We start from the raw sequence: 26,834 nt of genomic DNA, 5'->3' as shown, positions 1-26,834 counted from the left end.
TGCTGCTTTTCACCTGAGTTTGGATTTTCCCACGTAAAGGCAAAAATCAGCTGGCTCTAGGGTGCTACCCGAATGCAGAAGAAGGCATCTTTAATTCTAGGCATGAAAAGTAGATTGCCGATGAGAGTTTTAAGCTTAGAAGGGTATAAGGATTAGAAACCGCAGAATGAAGGGTTGTTACTGCCGAATTAACTGCTTGTACATCCTGAACTGGGTGGTAATCTCCATTAGCTGTTTTAACTGGGAAGAGTGGGGTGTTCTATGGAGACTGGTATGGCTTTAATATGCCCTCATTCAGCACTTTCTGAAAATGTAGCTGGAACCTTTCTTGTGCCTCATGTGGAACTGGATATTGCCTTTTGCTTACTGGACTGGCCATAGGCTTTATTTTAATAATAATTGGAGGAATGTCATGTGCCATCCGCATTGGGTTACCCTCTGCCCATACTTCAGCCACATCTTCAAAGGGGAGCTGCATGGCCATGGATTGGCCAGTCTCGCTGAGGCAAAACAGTCTCCATTCCTCCTGCAGAGGAAGGGATAGCGCTACTTTCAGAGGCCCCAGAGTCAGTGTGGATTGCCCTGTGGCATTAAAGGTAATTTGAGCCTGTAGTTTAGACAGCAGGTCTTGACCCAGGAGGCCGACTGGGCACTCTGGAAGATAAAGGAATTCGTGAGTGATCTCCTTTCCCCCAATGTTGCAGGTCCTGTCTTGAAGGAAGGGCCGTTGGGCACTTTTGCCAGTTGCCCCTACGATATTGGCTTGTCTTTTTGATAGAGGCCCAACTGGCTTGGTCATTACAGAGTGTTGAGCCCCATTGTCAACCATCATATGTATGGTGCGGCCCCCAATTTGGACTCCGACCATAGGCTCTGCAGGGCTGAGAGAATAGGAGCCCCGTCTGTCCTAATAATCTCTATCAGAGTCCTCCATTCCTGCCAGCCCAATGATCTGATCTGCAGCGTTTTTTCCCTGAACCTTTACAGACCCAGCATTTGGGTTGTGATGCCCCACTGGCTTTTCTGGCTTATGTTTTGGCTGCAGAGGCTGGGTCAAGTGGCCAGCTAGGACACTCTCGCTTCCAATGCCCATCCTCTTTGCAGTATGCACACTGATTTTGCCCCAGACATGGGCCTTTTCCTCTCCTTGGGGCTGGGATTTGCCAGGTTACTTTCCTTGACACAGGAATGGATTTTTCCCCAATTGCTGCTGCCAGTAGATCTGCCTTTTTTTTCATTTTTCTATTTTCTTCCCTTCTTGTTTCTACATCACGGTTGACATAGACCTTAGTAGGTACTTCCATGAGCTGAGAGGTATTCTTTCCAGCAAACCCATCTAATTTCTGCAGCTTTTTTCAGATGTCAGTCTGTGATTGGGCAACAAATACTGCATTTACCATTGTTTGGCTCTCAGGAGCATCTGGGTTAAAGGGTGTGTATACATGAAAAGCTTCGCACAGTCTGTCATAGAATTGAGCAGGACTCTCATCCAGAGCCTGTAGAATTTGAATAGTCTTTGCCATATTCACTGCCCTGAGGCTCCCCACCCTGAATCCTTCAACTAATGCCCTATGAAATGTCTCTTGCTGGTTGAACCCAAAGACGCTATTCGTGATCCCACAGGGGGTCCTCCTCTGGGAACTGCAAGGGGGCATATTGATCACTGTCCAAAGTTCCTTCAGGTGGGTGCTCTCTAAGCCAGGTTAGAGCTCCCTGTGTGACTCGCATTCTCTCTTCAAAGTTCAATAAAGTCATTATAGGTTGTTTACAATCAGCCCAGGTGGGTTTGTGGGTCTGTATAATAGACTGGAAAAGGTCTGTCATGGCCTGAGGCTTCTCTCAGAATGGTGGGGTGTGGCTTTTCCAATTAAAGAGATCCCTTGTCATAAAGGGCTGATAGATGAATGTCTGGTTTCCCCCCTGAACCTGGCCATCTTCATCGTAAGAGACTGTGGTCCAGGCTTCACGGAGCGGTAACTGGAAGGCAGCCTTTTTCTTTCTCCCTCTGACCCTGGGGCTCCCTGTGGTTGGAGTTCCAGTCTCTCAGCATCTCCTTCCTGACTTACAGGCAGCGCTGCAGCGGCGTTGCCAGGGGCAACCGGCTGTAAAAGCAGCTGGTCTGCATTTTCCCTTGCGGGAGTTACCAAAGACTACCGGGGAGACGATAAATGCTGCTGTGGGGATGGCATAGGGCTCTCAGGTGCAGATGGTGATAAAAGCAACCGCGGGGATGGTATAGGTGACCCCTCTGATGGTTATAAAAGCAGCGGCGGGGATGGTGTGGGTGTCGCACTTCCCCGTGTGGATGACAACAACGGGGCACTGCTTAGGGAGACTAGCTCATTTTCATTCCTTAGTATTGCCGGGGCGGGAGTCATCACATAAGGCGGTGGAAATTCACGTTCGTATGGCCCTTCTAAAATGGGTGGATTAGCACTGGACTTGGGACGCACTTTCTCTGTGCCCTTTGCATGATGATTGTTTGGTCTGGTCCCTGGGATGGCACTCCTCGGTTTCTGCATTAAGCATATTCTAGCTTCTTTAGTCACGCACTTCCCTAACCAAGGTGGGTTTTGGCTCACATCATTTTCCCAAGCATCAATGTTGGGGAATTGGTCTGGATGCCCTGATTTCCTGTTAGTGCATCATGGACTTTATGGATGATCCGGGCATCCAAAATGCCCTCCTGGGGCCAGCCCACGCCAAAAGTTGGCCATTCTAACTCACAAAGCATCCTAAGCTTTCCTGGCTGAAACCTTATGCCATAAACATCTTCACGGAATGCACGAGGGAAATTTTTCAGCATACAACGTAACGGGGTTTTACTGAGTGTGTTTCTCATTTCCACCCTGTGCTGACGGTGCACAATAGTCACTCAAGCCTTACCCTTTGTCCTTCTCTGGCCGCATCCCTCATGGGAGCTATCGGCACCTCTTAACCTTAGCGGATTGGTATAAGCCCCCGATATGGAAGAGGGTCCCTTTGCAGGGACCCCCCAGACCACCCTTGATCGTATGAGGTCACCACAGAACCACAGATCAGGACTCTGCACTCGCCCCGCAGAAGTGATTTTCTGCGTCTCACTCAGTCGCCACAAGCACACGCACACAACCACCCCCCTTTCCTTTCCTTGGACCTGGAGAGGAGACGGCTTCCTCCTGTATTCTCAGGAGTACTAGGGCCTCCCCTTTTAGAGTTGATCAGGCTCCCTCCTAATTTTAGAATTAGGCTTTTCCTGCACTATGCCCCCAAGGGTCTTACCAGTACGATGTGTGGAGCTTCTTGCTTTGTTCTCAGGGTCTCTCAAACCTTCGGGTGCCCCCGGTTTGTCCAGGAGGGCTCCAGCGAAGACTGCAACCTCTTTCTGGATTCAAATGGGGTGTCCAGGGGTGTCCAGGACTGGGTTTTGCTCGGGCCCTCCCGGCCTCCCTGGAGACATCTGGGAGGGGCAAACAATTGTTGCTGTCTCTGACCTTCTCAGCGCAGTCCCACCAGAGTCACCAGAAATGTTGTAGAGAAATCGGGTGTGGGCGGTATTGAAGGCCAGGACAGGAGAACACCGAGAAGGAAGTTGATTTTTTCAACCGTAGGACTCTTGTCCTAATTAAAAACTGAGCCCCAAATAGCCTTTTTCAGACCCTTTTATACAGAGGAAATAGAATTAGGGAGACAAATGGTGGTTGTATGCAAACAGCCTTTTGGTTAGTTACTTCGGGTGTTTTATCTGAGTATCAGATAGTTTATTTCCTCTGGGTCAATTTGATTTAACACATTCTCCACATTCCAAGCCAGCTTCGACTTAGCATATCTTTCACATTCTGTCTGGATGCAACCTTGAATACACATTCAGTCTTACATCCTTTCTGAATATTCAAAGACTGTAGGGCCTATATTACTTCTTTGGACTTTTAGGGACTAGGAACACTTGGAAACAACTTTGAATTTATGCACAGGCTATATCAATACTGCTAAAGTAAAATACCTATTAATTAACATAAACAACATGATAAAGGTATAGAAGTAAAAAGTAAAATACTAAAATAGTTAAGTCCATTTAATATGTTATAAACTGATTAGAAGTATTTAGAAAGTGTATAAAAATTAAGAGATAGACTTTAGTATTGTCAAACTCTCTTGTGCTTTCAAACCAGGCCTCCAATATCCTTCATGGTACCTCTTGATTTTGAGTTACTCACTTGGTTAGTCACTATGACCCCTAAAATAATAAAATGATTTACCACTTCTCTGGACACGGTTCCTAAAGTGGATGGAAAGTATGTTGCAGTTTCAGACTCCTGCAGCAGCCAGTGATGGCTCAATATGGCCAGATTTATAATGGAGATTGCCTCCAGACTGGCTCTGTTTCATAATGCCAAAGGGCACTATGCACCAGGCTGGTGAAACACTGGAGCTTCCCTCCAAGGGCCAATGGTGCTGTTTGAAGGATATACCAAGTGGAGCAATATTTGATGTTGTAGAAGTCAAGAGAGGTTCAATTATTTGCATATAGAAAGGCCAGGACTCAGAAATGATTTTGAGAAAGAAAAAATGATTTATTGATGGCTGGCCAGACTCAGGAGTTTTGTATTTCAAACCCCAGCCCCAAACAAGATTTTCAAGTTCCTTTTATACAGGATGGGGAGTCAAATGGTGCTTTTATGAAAGAAAACTACTTTCTTTGTTAGTTAAATGTCTTCCTGAGTACCAGATAGGTTTTGAATTAACATATCACCCACATTTCAGGTAGGCTTGAATTAGCATCTCGCCCACATTCTGTCTGGATCCAACTTTGAATGTACATTCAGTCTTACATCCTTTCTGAACATTCGAAGCCTATATGGTCTATATCACTTAACTGGATTCCTAGAGACTAGGCAAACTTGGATACAGAATTAGATAATTTTTAATTCATGCACAGGCTATATTATATTTCCCTATTTGAGGCCAAGTCCAATTCCCCTTAAGCTTTGGTATCACCACCTTCAGAGTCTCCCTGTACTGACTTGTATGTATATAGAGTTTGTATTGCTAAATTGCCTCCCTGGGACTGGAGTCATTGCCATGGTCACCAAGGGCAGGACTGCGGCCTATCATTGTCCCACACCTACATGTCAGGAAACATACAACTTAGGTTATCTATGAAGAGATGAACAGTCTCCCACCCATAGCCCACATCATTACCAGAGTAGAGTGAGTAGAAACGAAGAGACCTAATTGTCATTATGGCCTGCTCCCATGGAGTGACAACATGTATGGTACTGCAAGCCTGCAGCTTATATCTATTAACTGCAGCTCAAAGAGGAACTTGTGCATTGATTAAGTGTTGTACCTATATACCTGCTGAATATAATAATATCTCTTCTATTCTAGATCATACACAGAAGGATACTGAACATGTTAAAAGTCTTTGTAAACTTAATTCATTTTCTAAGTAATTCATGAAGGTGCCTATAAGATAAAAGAATGGCTCTTTTAAGTATTGTCTTTATTTTCCTTGCCATTGTTGAAGGAATCCCCTTTCTGGAGGGAACCTCTTTCCCCTTCCTTCTTCCATGTTGTGCATTGCTGAAACAAGCTGCTTTCTGACAATGCAGCCCTTGCCCTTGGGTATGCGTGTGTGCTGAGGGCTGCAGGGTGTGTACGGGTAAGAACTTGTTTGTGCAAGTCAGCAGGCTGATCTAAGATAGCAGCCTTGCCTCAGCCTGTGTCCATTTTATCTCAGCTAATAGCAAAATTTGCTTCTGTACTCCCGCTTGCTTCCCACCCCCTCTATAAGCCCCTGAAAACCACAGCTCAGGGCCCAGAATTTGGAGACCAAACTCTCCTCTGGGTCCACATGCGCATTAAAATCTGAGTTCCTCCATCTCTCCGAGTGCACGCTTGGGTTTTTCGGACGGACCTGGACTACTTCTGCAACATCATATGCTTGTCTTGTTGCTGATATTGTCTTTGTGAGTTTATGTCTAGGGCGGTGCCTCTCCTCATATTTCTCCTAGCAGTCCTAGTCATAACCATGGCTGTGGGAACTAGGGAAGGTAGTTTCCTACACAGCATTTGAAACTTACAAGATCAAGCCCATCAGCTTTGGGAGGATGTTGCCTCTGGAGACACGTGGCCTTTCTCATTCCCATGTCCAGTATATCATGGCTGTCCCCCTTTTTGAGGTGATGCCACCATTTTCTTTATCCTTTTAGTAAGACCATGTATCTTCAAAATTCTGTTTATTTCTTCCAGAATCAATACCTTCCAGAGCAAGATATTAGTCACACAGGAATTTCATCCAGTTTCAGTCAAGGTGCCAGACCTGCCTTCCCTCAACCCTTTATTTTGCTTTAATTTGTAATGAATAAATTAAACAAACTCTTTATTTTGTTTTAATTTGTAACAAGCAAATTAAAGCAAAATAAAATTTACAGAAGAGCTTCAAGTGAAGGATTACCATATTCCTATCTGTGCCTCTAATATCTCTGAGGAATTTCTGCTAGCAACAGCAGTGATTGTTTCAAAGTAGAAGAAAAATATATGTGTGGCTGTTGTAGAATTTGAGAGAAGTTCAATTATTTGAGTATAGAGAGGCCAGGACTCAGGAATGATTTTGAGAAGGAAAAATGGTTTATTGACGGCCGGCCGGACTCGGGAGCTTTCTGTTTGAATCCCGAGCCCTGAACAAGATTTTCAAATGTCTTTTATACCGCGAGGAAAGGCCAAATGGTCACTTTGTTTCAGTTCTCAATAGGCTTCAATTAGCATATATATCTTCCACATCTTAGGTAAACTTTTAGCATGGACTCCAGACATTCTAGATAAGCCTTTAGCATATTTGGTTTGCATTTCCCCTGAATACTTAAAGCTTATAGACCTTGCATTGTTAAACTGGTTCCTGCTCCCCAAGGGCAGGACTGCAGCCTTTCATCATCCCACACCCACAAGTCACAGATAGTTTAGATTATCTCTGAAGAGACAAAGAGCCTGCCACCCATAGCCCACATCATTTCCCCCCTTTGCCAAAGTTTAACTTGCTAAGCTTTGGCATAATTATTGTTGGAGCTATGAGGTGGATGGCTGTTTGTTGTTTTGATTGATTTAATCTTTAGTGTAGCATCCAGGACTGTTTTTAAGAGTTTAGAAGATTTCATTCTGGACAGCAGAATCCTGGGGCGGGGGCCTCCTGCAGTCATCCTGCAGCCACTGGCGCTCACATGGATTTCCAGTCAGGTTCCAGATCCATCTATTAATTTTATTTTACCCTTGAAGAGTTTACACGTTTAATTTAAAAGGGGTGCTGAAGGGAGATGGATCTCTTTTCTGTAACTGCTTCCTGCTGGCCATGGGCTGTAGTCATTGCCTAATAAGGTGTAAAACTCTTAATTTATTCTAACTGGAGGAAGATGGATCTGGCATTCTGTACGAAGTTGGATGAAGATGTTCACTCTGAAAGAAACAAACTTAATTAAAAATTTGGAATACCCGTTTTTAAAAGAGGACACATTGGATTACAGAGGTAGACAAGGTTAGGTGCCTATAAAGATGGCACTCCTTAAAAGCTGGTGGGAACAGCATATATATTCTTTTTTAAGTTATCCATCTTTAGAGAGAAATTGCAACAGACACTTAGCTTTGTCTGAAGACACATTCCAAGCTGTTCAATGATTGACACTCATTCGCTCTGTCAGATGCTCCTGGTGAACTGGCACTCCTTGGGCAACTGGCTTCACTCAGGATTAGAACAGTAATTTGGAAATACTCTTAGTTTTCACCTGTGGGAGTGATCAGAACTACAGAATAAAGATTTTTACACCTTGGTTTTCATTGTACAATTTCTAGCAATTTTGACTTGTTCAGTAGGTGACTCACCATCAGCAAGCAAGCCTCACTTTTGCTACACAGCAGAGTACAGCAGAATATAGAAGTTGACTGAGACTGGCTGAGACTGCCACCTTATTCTATAGACATGTTATTAACTGTTTAGAAAATGATTTTACCAGGAATTTAACATGTCTAATATACTTCTGCACTTGATCCAAAATAGAAAAGACAACGTTACAATTATTAGGCATATATTTAGTACAGGATAAAAGTATAGCACTTAATATTAACTAATGTATTACTTAATGCATAAGGATTCAGAGTTGCAATTATTAGTTTTGAGTTTCAGGTTTGCAATACTTTACATGTTATCTCTCCATGAGAGCAGGCCATAATGCCAATTGTGTTTAAGTTTCACTTACAGTATCCTGGTATCATGGCTCCACTTAGCATGTTCTTCAATGCAGTGAGCAAGTTGCAGCATCCTTCATCTTAGAGAGATTTTCCAGTATTCTACTAGCCTGGTGCATAGTGCTCTCTGGCACTATGGAACAGTGCCAGTCTGGAGGCCATATCCATTGTACACTTGGCTGTACCAAGTCATTATTGGCTGTTGCAGGAGCTTGAAACTGCAATATAGTTTCCATCGACGTCAGGAGCAGAACCAGAGACTGATATAGCACATATTTTAATTGAGGGGTCAGTGACCAGCCTAGCCAATAACTCACATGGAGAGGCCACCTGTAATGTATTCAAGGCCTGGTTCGAATGCACAAGAGTTTGACAATGTTAAAGTTTATTCCTTGTTTTTATGTATATTTTAAACAACTCAACACAACACATATATCAAATGACTGTTTACTTACACAATTTTACTATGAAGATAACAGTAGGTACTTTACTTTAGTAATAGAGGAAAAATATTATTTTTCATTGTTAGAATGAAAACAGAATATTTCCAATAGAATCAAGACAACTTTTTATTACCATTTACTTAAATGTGTACTTTGCAGTGGCCTTCAGACAGGTTTATTATCATGAAGTTATTTCTGCTACCAATACCAATCTAAGTTTTTTAGTTAACAATGACTTCTACAACTAGAACTATTTAAACATTTTCAGTTTGGAAGATGTTTAACAAACTCTTTATAATTGACTATAACCACATTGAGTAGCCACCTCATGTTTAAATAAACATACTAAATTACAATTACCAATGAAAGAAATTTACTCTTTATTTAAGAAAGCATATCTACAATCTTTTTCCTTTAGCCTAATTTCACCAATGTGAACTTACAATTTTCATTACTGTAAAGATTTTGTACATATAATGTTAATTTAGTTTATAAATTAACTATGGGAGATTACACTCAAGTTAAATAAAATTGAAACCATAATAGTTTATGCAAGGAATGTTCTTTTTCCCTTACAGGAAGCTAAAAACTTCTTTTCTTTGTTTAAGTTATGAAAATTAATAATTTAAAAGCATACTGACTACCAGGTTTTAAAACACATGCATACTGACTACCAGGTTTTAAAACACATTACACAATTACTTAATTTTTAAAAAATCATAACCCAGGAAAGATCTCTCCATAGTTTTTATGGACTTTCCTTTACTTACTGAAATTTGTTAATAGAGCCACTAATTACCTTTATTTTTTTGGAAAGAAATCTTCTGGAAGAATTAAGGCTCACCAGATTGTGGAGAAGAAAATAATTTATTCTCAATCTTGCAAGGGGCGCAGAGCCAGATATGGCTGGTGCCCCGAACAAAGAAAAATGACACAATTTATACCCCTAAGCCTAGCATGCAAGCTCTTCCTCTGTTTTTTCCATAGATTGGATACTTCAGAAGTTACAGCTTATCTGAGATCTAACTTTCCCATGCAAAAGTTTGTGATTTAACTGCTTCCTCTATCACATTCCAACCATTTTAGTTTTTACCTGCTCCCCTTTGTCAAATAAGGAATAGAATTTAGTGCTGAAATGGCACCGACTTAGCTCCTTCTTGGGCATCCTTCCACTGTCCATAGGACTGGCCTAAACTGGTCTCCTCCACTGCTGTCCAACCCGGGAGTGGGAGACTGAGGCAGCAGGCCGCCAGGTTACATCAACATTTTCCTTATGTGAAAATTAACCTAATCTTTGTTTTTTTGCACTTTATGGCTGACAAAAGGTTTAAACTGGGAAATTACCAGGCAAACTGATTCTTAATTCCCTAGCCTAGTAGATAGGTTTAATCTGCTACACCTAGTCTTGCCTTTAAAGCTCTTGCAAAGAGGCCCTTTCCCAATTGTTTCTATAATCAGATTTCTATGACTTTTTCATGCTGCTTAGTTTAATTTGGGCTTTAAGAATATTTATTTACATATATAACTGCATATTTAATTAACAATTTGAATAGAGCTCTTTTAAGAATTTTCATTTGTTAATTTGATATTATTATCCTGATGTATGAAGACATACACTGAGCAAATGGGCAGACACAAAGAGTTAGACACAGAAACAAAACTCATTGATATTATTTATAATTTGCATTATTTTATATACTGTTTAGCTTAATTTGGAGTCCTGAAATATATATTACTTATAACTGCATATGTAACCTCAACAATTTGAGGAAATAGGCAGACATGAATAGTTTGACACAACATAACTTTAGTTACTTTAAACTTCTAATTCTTACAAAACAAGTGTGACTGCAAAACATTTCAAAGACTCTTGAAACTCTTAATTTGCAGTATGACTGTGCAGTTTTATACTATGACTATGCAGTTTTACACAAGAATTTTCTTTCTTAATGGATTGTAACCAAAATGTTCTCAATGCTTTACCACTATTTTTTTTTGTTTCAGAACTTTATATTTTACTTTGAATTTAGCAGAATTTTGGATAAGCAACAAGATTAATTTTATATATATTTACTGAGGCTATTTGAAGCCTCAGGGAGACAGACTGGTTTCTCTCATGAATTGCCACTCTTAGGAACACTGACCGTCAAGGCAGGAGACTTCTCCCCCTCCACCCCCCTTTTTGATTTTGGAGATAATAAAACTCCAGTGGTCATTTACCCTTATTCCATCAGGCAGCAATTTATTTAGTTTACACTTGAATTCATGAGAGAAAGGGTTACTAGAGAGGAGACAGTGATGTCACAGCTCTTCTCTGGCCTATAGGGGCAGAAGCTATTATGAAATAACCATAGGCAAAGGCAAGGGGTGAGGTTAGACTTGAAGTAACCATAAACTAAGGAAAGGTAAAGCTTAGAGTTTACACTTAATAATTTCAAGCTAAATTCACCCAGCTATAATTTCAGTTATTACCTTTCCACCGTTTTATAACATAAATGCATTTATAAATGATTTTAACTCTTAGTTACAGTTTTTATTAATTTTTTAAAAACCTATTAATTTTATAACACCTTTAAATACCTTTCATTCGACTTATAACATATTAAATGAACTTAACCATTACTTTAATTTTTCCTTTAAAGTAAAAGAATAAATCTCTTGCAGTTAGTTTGAAATAAAAAGCTATTTTTCAGGATTCGATTTCTAGAACATAAATGTTCTTTTAAAAGAGGTAAGACTCTTCTACAAACACTGAGGAAATGATGAGGTTAAAGCACAAGAAGCTATTTTGTAAAGATTTTCTTTGTATATTGATCTTACTCAATTTTAATCATAAAAATTTTCCTTCCACAAACCTTCTACACTTTCAGTATTCATTCAGGTTCTGTCCCACACTCTACTCTTTCCAATAATCAATCATTTTATCTTAGGACAAAATCATCTTCTGTTTCCTTAACAATAAAAACACACTCCATATATCCCACATACTAAGTTACCAGGCAAACTTCTTACAACATATAATTGCCATTAATACTAAACAAGTTTGTTAAAATAATTAACTTTTCTTCACTTTAAATACTTAGTAGCATGTAATACCAGAAACAGTTTTTTTGGAAGCAAGTTGGCAGGGGAGACTGGCTGCCGAATAAGTTTGTTATAAAATTGCCTTTTATTATTATTATCATCAATTCAGTTTTTGTTAAATAATGACCTTCTGCAATTAGCCATTTAAATACCTTAATTTAAACAATGCTTTGTAAAACTTTTATAATTATTTATACCCTTAAGACAAATTTTACCTTCACAGAACACATTCTCTTACTTAAAGTTACTACAATACCTTCTAAGAACCTGGGCAGAATGCAAAGGTATTTTGGCTTTGACACCCTAAGGAGGGAACTTTACTGCATTTTTTCTGATTCTGCTTTTCACCCCCTTCACTTACCCCCCTTCCAGGCAGTCGGGTGCACAACAAACAGGAATGCGGCTTATGAATAGAAGGGTGGACTCACTGGAAAGGGGCAAGCCGCTCCCCCCTTTCCAGCTTTCAGCCAAAATGGGCAGACAGAACCTACTCAAATTTGGCAACTCTCCCGGGGACCCAGCCACCCTGACTGGGACATCCCCAACAAACTTGGGTGCGTGGCACGGACACAGATGGCCTCCAAGCCCCGGCAAAGGGCCAGACCATAGACAAGACAGCAGAGCATGCACAAACATCTAGATTCTGCAAACATCCAGACTCCTCAGCTTTTGCCCCAGAATCATTTCACCCCCTTGCCAATGGCAAGGGAGGGCTCCAGCTCAGCTGTAATTCTACTTTACATAAGGACACAACTCCAGCACTAGCATTGAGCTGACACAGACAGAAGCACAAAGGTCACTAATCTGACCCACAAGTTTATATATTTATTTTCACCATGGCTGCCCCCACAGCCATCACAAACCTCAGAACACTTAACATTTGGTATAAAGCGAATTCATTCACAATTTAGCACCATAACAAAAGATTTCAGCTAGACTTTTTCCAATGTTTAAACTTTACACCCAGACCAAGCTCCACCAGAAAAGCCGATCCATTTTCCTGTAACCAAGTTTTGTTTTCCTTAATCTAGACCAATTTCCAGGACATTAGGACTTGAACCTATAAATAGCCCTTCCTATTAAAATCGAGACTCCACTCCTTTAGTGGATATAAGACCAGTACCAGATTCTAAAATGCAGTTAGACAAACCCAAAACACCAGGGCTTTTCCCTGGTTTTTCTCCTTTTCCCAAGCCTAGAGAGAACGGCTTCCCCCCAACCTTCTGGGGCTACTAGGGTTCTCTCGGGAGGTGATCAGCCTCCCCTTCCTAGCAATTAAAGCTAGGGCTTTCCAGACTCTGCTCACCCAGGGAGTCTTACCTTCTTCCATGTTCGGAGTTCTTTTTCGTTCCCAGAATCTTTCTCTTCAGACCTTCCATTGCCCTCGATTTTTGTCGGGAAGATTCTGGTGGAGCCCACATCTCTTCTGGATTAAATTTAATCCAGGGGCGCCCAGATTTGGGGTTCACCCGAGTCCTCCCGGCTTCCTCCAGGATTTGGAAGGGGCAGCAAAATGGTACCGTCTCTGGCCTTCATTTGTTGTCCCACCAGAGTCACCAAAAATGTTGTAGAATTTGAGAGAAGTTCAATTATTTGAGTATAGAGAGGCCAGGACTCAGGAATGATTTTGAGAAGGAAAAATGGTTTATTGACGGCCGGCCAGACTCGGGAGCTTTCTGTTTGAATCCCGAGCCCTGAACAAGATTTTCAAATGTCTTTTATACCGCGAGGAAAGGCCAAATGGTCACTTTGTTTCAGTTCTCAATAGGCTTCAATTAGCATATATACCTTCCACATCTTAGGTAAGCTTTTAGCATGGACTCCAGACATTCTAGATAAGCCTTTAGCATATTTGGTTTGCATTTCCCCTGAATACTTAAAGCTTATAGACCTTGCATTGTTAAACTGGTTCCTGCTCCCCAAGGGCAGGACTGCAGCCTTTCATCATCCCACACCCACAAGTCACAGATAGTTTAGATTATCTCTGAAGAGACAAAGAGCCTGCCACCCATAGCCCACATCATGGCTACAGAAATAATTGTTTGAAAAGAAACATTTTTCTTGTGTTTTTCCCCCCAAATGTTGGGTGCAGAAAGATGTACAAGAAGGAAAAGTACAACTTATATAGGTGAAATGTATGAAATATGTGGTTATGGAAGGATGGCACCCAGAGTGAGATATATACTTCTGTTTACAATTGTTGCAGCTGTGTTCTTTCCATAGGCATTGTCCTAATGTGAAGGAATGACAGTAATAGAATTTTTGCAGAGAACAGGTTTTGAGGGAGAGTAGAAAGCTAAAGAGTTTGCAGAGAAAGCACAAAAGTGCTTTAAAGGGGGTTGGGGGCTGGGAATTCCTCAGAGTTGGGAAAGGGCACAGAAAGTTCTGACAAAAATCAAAACAAACAGCTTAGAAATGCTACCGTAAATTGATTCTCCACTCTTCTTGCCAAAATTGTTCGTAAATAACTGCAAACCCATTAGAGTGCCTGCTCTCTCTTCAGCTACTAGGTCTGATCTAATAGTCTTCTTGTCAGCTTGAAAGAATTCCTTCTGAAAATCACACAGCTAATTAACATTGAACTAGATTTCAAATCTGGTTTTGTTGATTCTCAGTCCAATAATCTTTTCCATTATTTCTACCATTAATTCAATGTGTGTCTGTAGGCAAGCCCTTTAAGGTCTTTGGGCCTGAGTTTTCTCCCGTTGTGCAAAAGCAGAGCTTGGATTAAATGATCTGTAAGAGCCCTTCCAATAATCTGTTTTTTTTTATTCCATTACATCTATGAATTTTTATTCCATTGTACAAGACCTTCAGATAGTTTCTTTCTGTGTGCAGATGCAGTAGTTATTATTACTCTTAAAGCTTCAGTACCAGTGCATTTTTAGGAAACTGGAGTTGGTAAGGTTCCAATTCCTTTGCATCCAACCCATCCCAGCATGATCTGAGGTGGTCTTTTTTTTTCCCCCACAAGACATTCCTATGCTTTTAAAAGCCCTGGTTTTTAAGGGGGGTGGGGGGTCAGTACCATAAATGGCTTTCCTTTAGGAGTAAACAGTATCAATCTCGAATCAGTCAGACCTGAAAGGAAATTCCTGCTTTAACAAGTTTAAATAATATCTAAAATTGGAGAGCAATTCCTTTCTCTTTTCTGGCTCCTCCTCCCCCAAGGCAGCAGAAATAGCTGCCTGGAGATTTGTCAGGAGAACAGGAATTGTGAAGAAAGCCAAAACCCTTGAGGAAAGAAACCCAAATGCAAGAAAACAAGGTGGCATATTGATTTGGAAATTGAGTGGTAGGAGCAGCTATCCTCTTTGCCTTGTTATTCAAGATAAGGTAAATTAGACTGTAACCACCTTAAATCCTGTATAAATTGTATGAGAATATGGCTTCAGTTTTTCTTCTACAAAATATAGGCTTTGGAGCAGATGATATCAATGAGCCCTTCTTGTCCTAAAATTTTATGAGTCTACCAGTGTTTAATGATGCTGTTTGTGTGGCATGAGATACTTAAAAAAATATTTCTACAACTATTTCCTCACTTGGGATTTATAAAACTTTTCTGGTATAGACAAAAAGATGTTGCTATACATGCATTTCTTAATGATTTTCAATGAATGATGCAAGTTGCAATTCCCTTTGGCAAAATGGTTAGACAGGCAAGATTTATCTCCCAGAAGTTCCTTGTCTCTCTTTTGTTCTCCTTATTGCCCTCTTTCATTCTCCCCTTCCCCAGTTTTCTAGACCCAATATGTAACATTCCTCCTGTCAGGAAGTAAATTCTTAATAAGAATTAATTCAATAGGTGCCCCCTGCCAGGAGTCTTTGCATTTAAAAAGGAGTGAGGAGATGAATCCCAAGAGTGGAATTTTAGATACTTTTGCACTTGATTAGGGGAGATGGGTTTGGGTGGAGCTGAGAAATATTCTTCATCCTTCAATTTACAACCACCTTAAACTAAAGTACAAAGCTAGCTTTGTTTCTAACTCACTGATTTGAAAATACAGAAAAGTTGAGAGAATGAATTGCTCTTTATTTAGCCTCTTCCTGTGCTTACACTAGGATAGACTAGTTCAGCAATAAGGGTAATTTAAGAAAGAGTTTGGCATGATTTTAAAATGATGAGCATGGCTTTGCCTTCAATCATCTTTTCCTAATAAGTGGCATACATCTCTTGGTTATACCACAATATGTATTTATTTTGAACTAGGCACACAATATTTCTCTGTGGTGATTTAATGTACAAAGATAGAAAAAGTGAGTGAAAGTTATCTCAGTTTTGTTCTGATGACTATCAGGACTTTTAATTTCATTTTAAAGAAATACATATAAAAACATAATCAGCAGGAAGTATTACCAAAGCAATAAGCTTTTGAAACTGCCCACCAAGTTTAGGGAAAACAAAACAAAACAAAACAAAACAAAACAAAATGAAACACAGACCTGATGCACTGGTTTTAGCTGGTGGTGTTCAAATTGAAAGGGCCAGACCCAGAGTCCTAGGGGCAGAAAATCCATAACCAGTGTGCAAACTTCTCATGCCTGCCTCTACTCCTTCATGTTTGCTTTGGTCTACTTGCCTCAATTCCAACCAAAGAAAAACACCTTCAGGAAACCCCAGAGACAGTTTGGTTGCCAGCATTCAATATTTGGTCTTCAAGGCTAATTCTCTTAGCTTCCTGGACTACTGATCCAGACTATAACTATTCTGTTCTCTATGGGAACGCACTTTTCTTTTCATAAGTAAATGTTTCAAAAGAAATATATCTCTTGCAAGGAGACAAAATATAAATAGGAAAAAAAGTTGTGGAATTTCAACATCATCTACCCATATTTAGCAGACACTTTCTTGCAAAGGACTCTTAGTTCAAGAATTTAAAAAGAAATTTTCATAGGCAATGACTCCTGAGGCAATAGTTTCCATTATCTGGGCATTCACAACCTAAGACAAATAAATGGCAAAAGGATCTTAAAATGACAGACAAAAGTGATAGATGCATGCAGAGTTCGACTGAAATGCATTCATTTGAAATATGAGTTGGGAAAATGTACAATTTGATGTGGCAAGTGGGAAAACAGACATAACTGAATTTATTCATTCACTAAGAACTTATATGTAAAGAATAGATTTAGGCAGGGGGATAGTGGAGAGTATGAATATGAATGCAGCCTAGTATTGCTCCTCAAGGAGATTACATTCAAATTGGGGAGGGGAAAAGTAAAAAAGAGATCTAAAAGAATTAAAAGCATTATTTTTCTACCAGACACTGTGCTAAGTACAAGGAAGGAAAATTGGTGAGGGTTGGATGTGGAGAGAGAATATGGATGAAATTTACCATGAGTCTTAGACTCAGGGAACTTACAGACTAGTAGGGAAAAATAAAATGTGAAGACTGGGTAAATATATATATTTTCATCCAGGGATTTAAAGAGATGAAAACATCTTTAATACATCTCAATGCCCAAAAGAATTTACTAAAGTCATACTTTCTGTAAGGCACTGTACTATGTAGGGAAAGGGAAGAGCCAAAAAAAAAAAAAAAAAAAAAAAGAAAGAAAATCAAAAGGAATCTATGGTTGTAAGGCAGGCTAATGAGGGCAATATATTAAATGAAAGATCTATGTTGGGAAGTCTATAATCACACCACTTACACCATGTGTAAGGTTAACCTCTCCTGAAGCTTATTTGTTTTTGAGATATAATAAATGTAAATTTAATAAATTCAGTTGTTGTTAGAAATGTTGTAGAGAAATCAGGTGTGCGTGGTATTGAAGGCCAGGACACGAGAGCACCGAGAAGGAAGTTGGTTTATTTTGCCCGGCTGGGCTCGGCGGACTCTTGTCCTAATAAAAACTGAGCCCTGAATAGCCTTTTTCAGACCCTTTTATACAGAGGATATAGGATTAGGGAGACTAACGGTGATGGTATGCAAACAGACTTTTGGTTAGGTACTTCAGTGTTTGATCTTAGTATCAGATAGATTATTTCCTCCAGGTGAGTTACATATTCTCCACATCCAAGCCAGCTTGGATTAGCATATCTTCCACATTCCATCTGGAGGCAACCCTGAATACACATTCAGTCTTACATCCTTTCTGAACATTCAAAGACTGTAGGGCCTATATTAATTATTTGGCCATTTTGGGTACTAGGTACACTTGAAACAATTTTGAATTTATGCACAGGCTGAATCATAGTCCCCCCTTTGAGGTCAAGCTTAAGTTATTAAGCTTTGGTATCACTATTGTCTGAGTCCCTCTGGACTGACTGGTATGTATATAGAGCCATGAGATGGGTGGCTGTTTGCCTTTTTACTATACCATTTATTAGGGTGCACATTCTGTTTATGATGAAAGGGAGGAGGCATGGAAGGATGGTGCATGCTCCTATGAGGAAGGCAATTATTCCCAGTAGAAGCTTGAAATTGTTTACTATTGACTGCCGGCTTCCAAAGGGATTATTTAAATTCCAACCATTGCAGGTTTGCACTGGGACATGAGCAATTTTTACTATTTTGCTTGTAATTTCATCAATAACCTTTTCAGTGTTATCTAATTCAAGGCAGCAGTTAGAGAGATTGAATTTTCCACAAACTCCCCCTTCAGCTGCTAAGAGATAGTCTAGGGCAAGACAGTTTTGATAGATAGCATTTCTGAATTTATTTGCTGTTGGGCTAGTAAGTTTAGCGCATGGGCAGTTTCATTAGTTATTATTTCTACTACAGCTTATAGGTGGATGATTCAGTTTAGCATATAGATAGGGTTTCGATAAACCCACATGCCATCCTCTGCCCAAGTTGCTGGCCCATAGTATTGGATTATATGTTCAGGGGGCCATTATTCACCTCCCCAGGTAGTGACAGCCCTTTTTTTTCCTTATGTTTTGATATACTGACTGGCTTAGCTCCTTCCCTTCTGTTAAGGGAATGAGGAAGAAGGAGGGTTTTATTGTACCAAACATACAAGTTCCACACCAGTTTCGTGGCAGTTCTTGGAATGCAACCTTCCGAAAATCCAGTACAAACCATTTGGGGCAGTAAAGGGGCCCTTTGAGGTGGAGATCCACACTGTGATTAATTTGGGGAAAGTACGATTTATGAGAATGAGGTCCAATTCATTCCATGTTCCCCAAGGCCCTGTTGTATTTGTGGTATAATTTTGGAATTTTCCCCCTGTACATGTTAGGTTTCCAACAGCTGTAGAGGAGCTTAGGCAGGCCCTTGAAGCACAACATTTTCCTAGGACAGAAGTTTGCAAGGGCCACATACTATCTCAGGGGACAGCTGGGAGGTCAGTTGCATTATATGGTTGGCTGTAATTGTATTCCCTGGTTTCCCATGGCTATTGGTCTCCCATATTAGTACCGCCACATACGTAGCACGAGGATATATTTAAGGCTGCCCCTACCACTTCAGCCAGGCTTATAAAGAGGTTTTTGCTGCTTGTGGGATGGAAAAGGGCTTTTCCATTTCTTCATAAAAGAAGTTGAACACAGAATGGGCTTTACTTGTGAGTGGGTATTCCCGTTACCCAGCCCAGATGTAGGCTCCTGGGTCTGTTCCTTTACCATCAATGTGGAGGCTCATTTGGACTCCCTGAGTGTGCCAGGATTCAGGTTTAAGGATGGTGAGGTTTAAAGGCTTATATTGACCACGTGGACAGTTAGCCGGGGCCATACCCTTGGTGAGGATAGCTGTTTGTTTAGCTATGTCTATGTTCCAGGTGGCCCAGGTGACACAAGACCAGTAGGGGCAGTAGTATACACCTATGTATTTGCACCAAAAGACCCCCCACTTGGGCAGCACTTCCCATTTCTGGAGCGCACATATACTTATTGCTATGAGTATACGTTTGCTCCCAGCTGAGCCCTCCACAATCTGTGTTCCATGGTATCCCACAGTCTAAAACCTGACATGCGTGAAATAGGAGGGACACTCGTTGGTTCTGGCTCGTGACTGGGGTGGAGGACAGTAGATGCCCATTTTGATCAAGCCCTCTTATTTCCCATTTATGGGAGACTGTTGGGGATCTAGGGTCATAGTAGATTATTTGGCCAGATGCTTTACAGACACTATAGGAGATTCCCTGAAACTAACAGGTGGTTACCTGGCCCTTGCAGGTGTAATGACTATGATGTATTAATGTGGTTTTGACATGGGCCCCTGTATGCACCTTTTGAATACATGGCTCACACTCTGTGGTGTCGACTTGGGACCAGGGGTGGGTTAGGGCTAGAAGTAGGAAAAATAGCCGGAGGGGCATTGCAATGGATTAAAACCAGATTCCTAATTTTTGGCCATGCGTAGACCAATCAGCTTCCAGGGTGTGATTGGAGCAGAGCTCGGTGTTCCATCCTCAATCTTCAGCTGTGTGTGGACCAGGCAGGTTCCAGGGTGTGACTGGAGCAGGGCTCGGTGTTCCCTCCTCAATCTTCAGCCTTGCGTGGACCAGTCAGCTTCCGGGGTGTGACTGGGCAGAGCTTGGTGTTCCCCTTTTTCTCAAGATGAGTTTGGTTGGGCTGTGGGTTCTGGAATACAGGTCCAGGGCTCTAGGGCAGCTTGCTTGACTCGGCTATGGTGTATTCACGGGGTGATTTCAGCTACTTTAACTGCAGTGGGAGTGGATAAAATGACAAGATAGGGTCCTCGCCATCGAGGGGTTAGTGGAGCTGACTTCCAGTCCTTGACCCAAACTGCATCTCCTGGCTTGTACGGGTGTACGGAGCTGCTTAAGCTAATGGGGGCCCTTTCTTGGACCCAGTGATGCAGGTTATGTAGGGTTTTTCCTAAGCTGATCATCTGCTGAGCTATTGATAAGTTTCCTCTTTCTCCGAGTTCCCCTTCTTTATTTCTGATTAAGGGAGGAGGCCTCCCAAAGAGGATTTCATAAGGAGTTAGGCTTAGTTTTTGACTTGGGCTGGCTCAAATTTGTAGGAGAGCACTTGGAAGTACCTGCACCCATGTTAGCCCAGTTTCTTGGCAAATCATGGCAATATAAGTCTTTTTTGTATGGTTCATTCGCTCTACCTTTCCTGAGCTCTGAGGATGGTAAGCGGTGTGCAGTTTCCATTGGATGTGCAGTGCCTTTGCAATCTTTTGAGTGATTTTGAAGACCAAGGCAGGTCCGTTGTCAGAGCCAATTGAGAGCGGTAGCCCATAGCGAGAAATGATTTCCCTGAGGAGAACCTTGGCTACTTCTTCAGCTTTTTCTGTTCGACTGGGAAAGGCTTCCAACCCAGCCAGAAAATGTGCAAACAAGGAGTAGGAGATATTTATAGTCTCTGAATTGTGGCATTTCAGTGAAATCAACTACTAGATCTTTGAGGGGCATACTACCAATTCTCTGGACTCCTGGGGCTGTTGTGGGTCCCTGGCGAGGGTTATTCTTTGCACATGTCACACACCATTGGCGTACAGCATGGGTAATAGTGACTAGTCTTGGGATGTAGAAGAACCTTTATAACACTTCCTTAAGATGGGTTTTTCCAAAGTGTGTGTTCTCATGGTAGTCTTGAACTACAGTTGTTGCTAATACTTGTGGCACAACTATTCTGTGATCAGGGAATGTCCACCATCCATTTTCTCCTTGTGTCCCGCCCTCAGAGAGTATCCACTCTCTCTCAGCTTGAGTATATTGTGGCTCCCGGTGACTCAAAGGCTGCAGGGCAAGAGCAGGCAGTGTATACTGGATGTTTTGATAATTAAGGGGTTGAGGAATGAGAGCGACGGTCAGGTTTTCAGATAGGGATCCCTCCCGTGCCACTCTTTTTCCTTCAGCATTTGCCCTCCGATTTCCCTGGGCAATGGGGCTGTGGCTTGTCTGGTGTCCCTTACAGTGCATTACAGCTACTTTGATAGGCTCCCAAACTGCATCTAGTAGATCCAGAATCTGTGTGCCATATTTAATGCTCTTCTCTCCTGAGTTAATGAGCCCCTTTTTTTTAATATAAGGCTCCATGCGCATGCAGGGTAAGAAAGGCATATTTGGAGTCTGTGTAGATGTTAACTTTGGCTCCGGCTGCAAGTTGCAAGGCTCGGGTAAGAGCAATGAGTTCAGCTTTCTGTGCTGATGTGTTATTTGGGAGGCGCTGTGTCTCTACTGTGGTCTCAGATGTTACTACAGCATATCCTGCTCGCTGATTGCTGCCCTGCATAAAGCTACTCCCATCCGTGAAGAACTCCATGTCAGGATTTGCCAGTGGCTGGTCTTGAAGGTCTGGCTGGCTGGAATATACTTCTTGCAATGTTTCCAGGCAATTATGGGCTGGAACCCCTGGGTCCACAGGTAGCAGGGTGGCTGGATTTAGGGTTTTTACAAGTTCCAGCTGGATGGATGGATTTTCACATAATAGGGTTTGATATTTAACCAGGCAGCTGTTAGTAAGCCAATGTGTTTCTTTGGCTTCTAAGATTGTGATTACTGCATGTGGAACCCGGACAATAATAGGCTGCTCAAGAGTTAATTTTATAGCTTCTACTGTAAGCATGGCTGTAGCTGCTAAAGCTTGCAAACATGAGGGCCATCCCTGGGCTACAGTGTCCAGTTGTTTGGATAGACACACTACAGGTCTCTGCCAGGAACCGAGATATTGAGTGAGTACCCCTACTGCGATGCTTTGGTGGTTGTGAACATAGAGGTAGAATGGCTAACTGAGGTTTGGAAGTCTGAGACTCAGTGCTTCCATTGGTGTTTGTTTGAGAGCAGTAAAGGCATTTTTCTGTGGGCTTTCCCAGAGCAGGGGGTCATGACCTCCCCCCTTTGTGGCTTCATATAAAGTGCGCATGAGGACCCCAAAATTGGGGATTCAATTGCGGCAGAATCCAGCTGCCCCAAGGAACTTTTGCAGCTTCCGGCGAGTGTTGGGCTCAAGCAGAGTACAGATCGCTTTCTTTCTTTCTTTCAAGTCCCAATTCACGGTGCCCCTGTGTCATTTTGTAACCTAGATATTTGACCTGAGATAGACAGATTTGGGCTTTTTTCTTAGACACCCGATGGCCCTTTTGCTGTAGATGTTTTAAAAGAGCATAGGTTCCACCAGGACAGTCCTGATAGGTGGAACTTCCGAGAATGAGATCATCTATATACTGGAGAAGAAAACAGTTATGGCCTTCTGCTTTAAAGGACTTGAGATCACTGGCCAGGGCTTGTCCAAAAATAGTGGGTGCATTTTTAAATCCCTGAGGCAATCGCATCCACGTCAGCTGCGGCTTTTCACCTGAGTTTGGATTTTTCCATGTACTGGCAAAAATCGGCTGGCTCCGGGGTGCTACCCGAATGCAGAAGAAGGCATCCTTAAGATCTAGGCATGAAAAGTAGATTGCCAATGAGAGTATTAAGCTGAGAAGAGTATAAGGATTAGAAACTGCAGAATGAAGGGTTATTACTGCCCAATTAACTGCTCGTAAATCCTGGACTGGGCAGTAATCTCCATTAGCTGTTTTAACTGGGAAGAGTGGGGTGTTCTACAGAGACTGGTATGGCTTTAATATGCTCTCATTCAGCACTCTCTGAAAATGTAGCTGGAACCTTTCTTGTGCTTCACGTGGATCTGGATATTGCCTTATGCTTACTGGACTGGCCGTAGGCTTTATTTCAATAATAATTGGAGGAATGTCATGTGCCATCCCCATTGGGTTTCCCTCTGCCCATACTTCAGGCACATCTTCAAAGGGGAGCTGCATAGCCATGGATTGGCCAGTCTCACTGAGGCCAATCAGTCTCCATTCCTCCTGCAGAGGAAGGGTTAGTGCTACCTTCGGAGGGTCTTGTGGCCACAGTGTCAGTGTGGATTGCCCTGTGGCATTAAAGGTAATTTGAGCCTGTAGTTTATTTATTTATTTTTTTATTATTTTATCATTTTTTAAATTTTTTAATTGATTTTGTAAAAATATTACATTAAAAAAATATATATGAGGACCCCTTCAACCCCACCACCCCCACCCCACCACTCCCCCCCAGCAACACTCATTCCCATCATCATGATACATCCATTGCATTTGGTAAGTACGTCTCTGGGCACCTCTGCACCTCATGGTCAATGGTCCACATCATGGCCCATACTCTCCCCCATTCCATCCAGTGGGCCCTGTGAGGATTTACAATGTCCGGTGATTGCCCCTGAAGCACCATCCAGGGCAGCCCCAAGTCCCTAAGATGCCTCCACATCTCGTCTCTTCCTGCCATTCCCCATACCCATTAGCCACCATGTCCACTTTTCCCACTCCAATGCCACCTTTTCTCTGTGGACATTGGATTGGTTGTGTCCATTGCACCTCTATGTCAAGAGGAGGCTCAGATTCCTCATGAATACTGGATCCAATCCTCTCACTTTCAGTTGTACGCACTCTAGGCTCCGTGGTGTGGTGGTTGTCCTTCTTCAACTCCATCTTAGCTGAGTGAGGTGAGTCCAATAAATCAGATTGTAAGTGCTGGAGTCTGTTGAGGCTCAGGGCCTGGCTATCACATTGTCAGGAGATTCAGATCCCCTAAATATATCTTAAACCCCGAAACCAACTACAACTCCAGCACAGTAGCATGAAAGTCTTAAGAAGAGAGATCCCATCTGAGTCCAGATCCATCACGCATAAACACCTGCTCCAAAGAAGGGCCATCTGACATGGCAGTTAACCCCATCTGCCATGACCATAACACCCATGGGCCTCTTTAGCCCTCAAAGGAACCAATATCTGGGGGTTGTATCTACTTTATCTGTCTCTTAGACTCTGCTCAGTTGTGCATAAGGGCAATCCTTCTGACAGCCTCCAGACTCTTTTTTAGAGACTCGTAGTAGTTTAGACAGCAGGTCTTGACCCAGGAGGGGGACTGGGCACTCTGGAAGATAAAGGAATTCGTGAGTGACCTCCTTTCCCCCAATGTTGCAGGTTCTGGCTTGAAGGAAGGGCCATTGGGCACTTTTGCCAGTTGCCCCTATGATAGTTGCTTGTCTTTTTGATAGAGGCCCAACTGGCTTGGTCATTACAGAATGTTGAGCCCCAGTGTCAACCATCATATGTATGGTGTGCCCCCCAATTTGGACTCCGACCATAGGCTCCTCAGGGCCAAGAGATTAGGAGCCCGGTCTGTCCTAATAATCTCTATTAGGGTCCTCCATTCCTGCCAACCCAATGATCTGATCTGCAGGTTTTTCCCCTAACCTTTATGGACCCAGCGTTTGGTTTGTGATGCCCCACTGGCCTTTCTGGCTAATGTTTTGGCTGCAGAGGCTGGGTCAAGTGGCCGGCTAGGACACTCTCCCTTCCAATGCCCATCCTCTTTGCAGTATGCACACTGATTTCACCCTAGACTTGGGCCTTCCCCTCTCCTTGGGGCTGGGGCTTGCCAGGTTACCTTCCTTGACACAGGAATGGATTTTTCCACTATGGCTGCTGCCAGAAGATCTGCCTTTTTTTCATTTTTCTAATTTCTTCCCTTTTTGTTTCTATATCATGGTTGACATAGACCTTAGTAGCTACTTCTATGAGCTGAGAGATATTCATTGCAGCAAACCCATCTAATTTATGCAGCTTTTTCTGGATGTCAGTCTGTGACTGGGCAACAAATGCTGCATTTACCATTGCTTGGCTCTCAGGAGTGTCTGGGTTAAAGGGCGTGTATACACAGAACGCTTCACACAGTCTCTGATAGAATTGAGCAGGACTCTCATCCAGAACCTGTAGAATTTGACTGGTCTTTGCCAAATTCACTGCCTTGCGGCTCCCTACCCTGAATCCTTCAACTAATGCCCTATGGAATGTCTCTAGTCGGTTGAGCCCCGCGGCGCTATTCGGATCCCACAGGGGGTCCTCCTCTGGGAACTGCAAGCTGGCGTAAAGGTCACTGTCCAAAGTTCCCTCAGGTGGGTGCTCTCTAAGCCAGGTTAGTGCTCCCTGCCAGACACCCATTCTTTCCTCAAAGTTCAATTAAGTCATTATAAGTTGTTTACAATCAGCCCAGGTGGGTCTGTGGGTCTGTATGATGGACTGGAAAAGGTTTGTCATGGCCTGAGGCTTCTCCAAGAATGGTGGGGTGTGGCTTTTCCAGTTAAAGAGATCCGTTGTCCTTAAGGGCTGATAGATGAATGTCTGGTTTCCCCCCTGAACCTGGCCATCTGCATCATAAAGGATTGGGGCCTGGGGCCCGGCTTCACCGAGCGAGCGGTAGCTGGAAGGCAGCCTTTTCCTTTGCTCCCTCTGCCCCCAGGGCTCTCTGTGGTTTGAGTTGCCAGCCTCTCAGCCTCTCAGTGTGTCTCCTTCCTGACCAACATGGCAGTGCTGCAGTGGCGTTGCCAGGGGCAACCGGCTGTAAAAGCAGCTGTTCTGCATTTTCCCTTGCTGAAGGTGCCAAAGACCACTGCAGAGACAGTAAAAGCTGCTGTGGTGATGGCATAGGGCTCTCAGGTGCAGATGGCGATAAAGGCAACTGCGGGGATGGTATAGGTGCCCCCTCTGATGGTTATAAAAGCAGCGGTGGGGATGGTGTGGGCATCACACTTCCCTGTGTGGATGATGACAACGGGGCACTGCTTAGGGAGACTAGCTCATTTTCATTCCTTAGTATTGCCGGGGCGGGAGTCATCGCATAAGGTGGTGGCAATTCATGTTCGTATGGCCCTTTTAAAGTGGGCGGATTAGCACTGGACTTGGGACGCACTTTCTCTGTGCCCTTCGCATGATGATTGTTTGGTCTGGTCCCTGGGACAGCACTCCTCGGTTTCTGCATTAAGCAAATTCTAGCTTCTTTAGTCATACACTTCCCTAACCAAGGTGGGTTTTGGCTCACAGCGTTTTCCCAAGCATCAACGTAGGGGAATTGGTCTCGATGCCCTGGATTTCCTGTTACTGCATCGTGGACTTTACAGATGATACGGGGATCCAAAGTGCCCTCCTGGGGCCAGCCCACCCCAAAAGTTGGCCATTCTAACTCACAAAGCATCCTAAGCTTTCCTAGCTGAAACCTTATGCAGTACACATCTCCCTGGAATGCACGGGGGAAGTTTGTCAGCATACAACCTAACGGAGTTTTACTGTGTGTGTTTCCCGTTTCCACCTTGTGCCGATGGTGTACAACAGTCACTAAACCTTACGCTTCGTC

Source organism: Dasypus novemcinctus, chromosome X (assembly GCF_030445035.2).
Source record: "Dasypus novemcinctus isolate mDasNov1 chromosome X, mDasNov1.1.hap2, whole genome shotgun sequence".
NCBI classification, from domain to species: domain Eukaryota; kingdom Metazoa; phylum Chordata; class Mammalia; order Cingulata; family Dasypodidae; genus Dasypus; species Dasypus novemcinctus.
The sequence above is the reverse complement of the archived record's forward strand: the minus strand, read 5'-3'. Positions refer to the sequence as shown.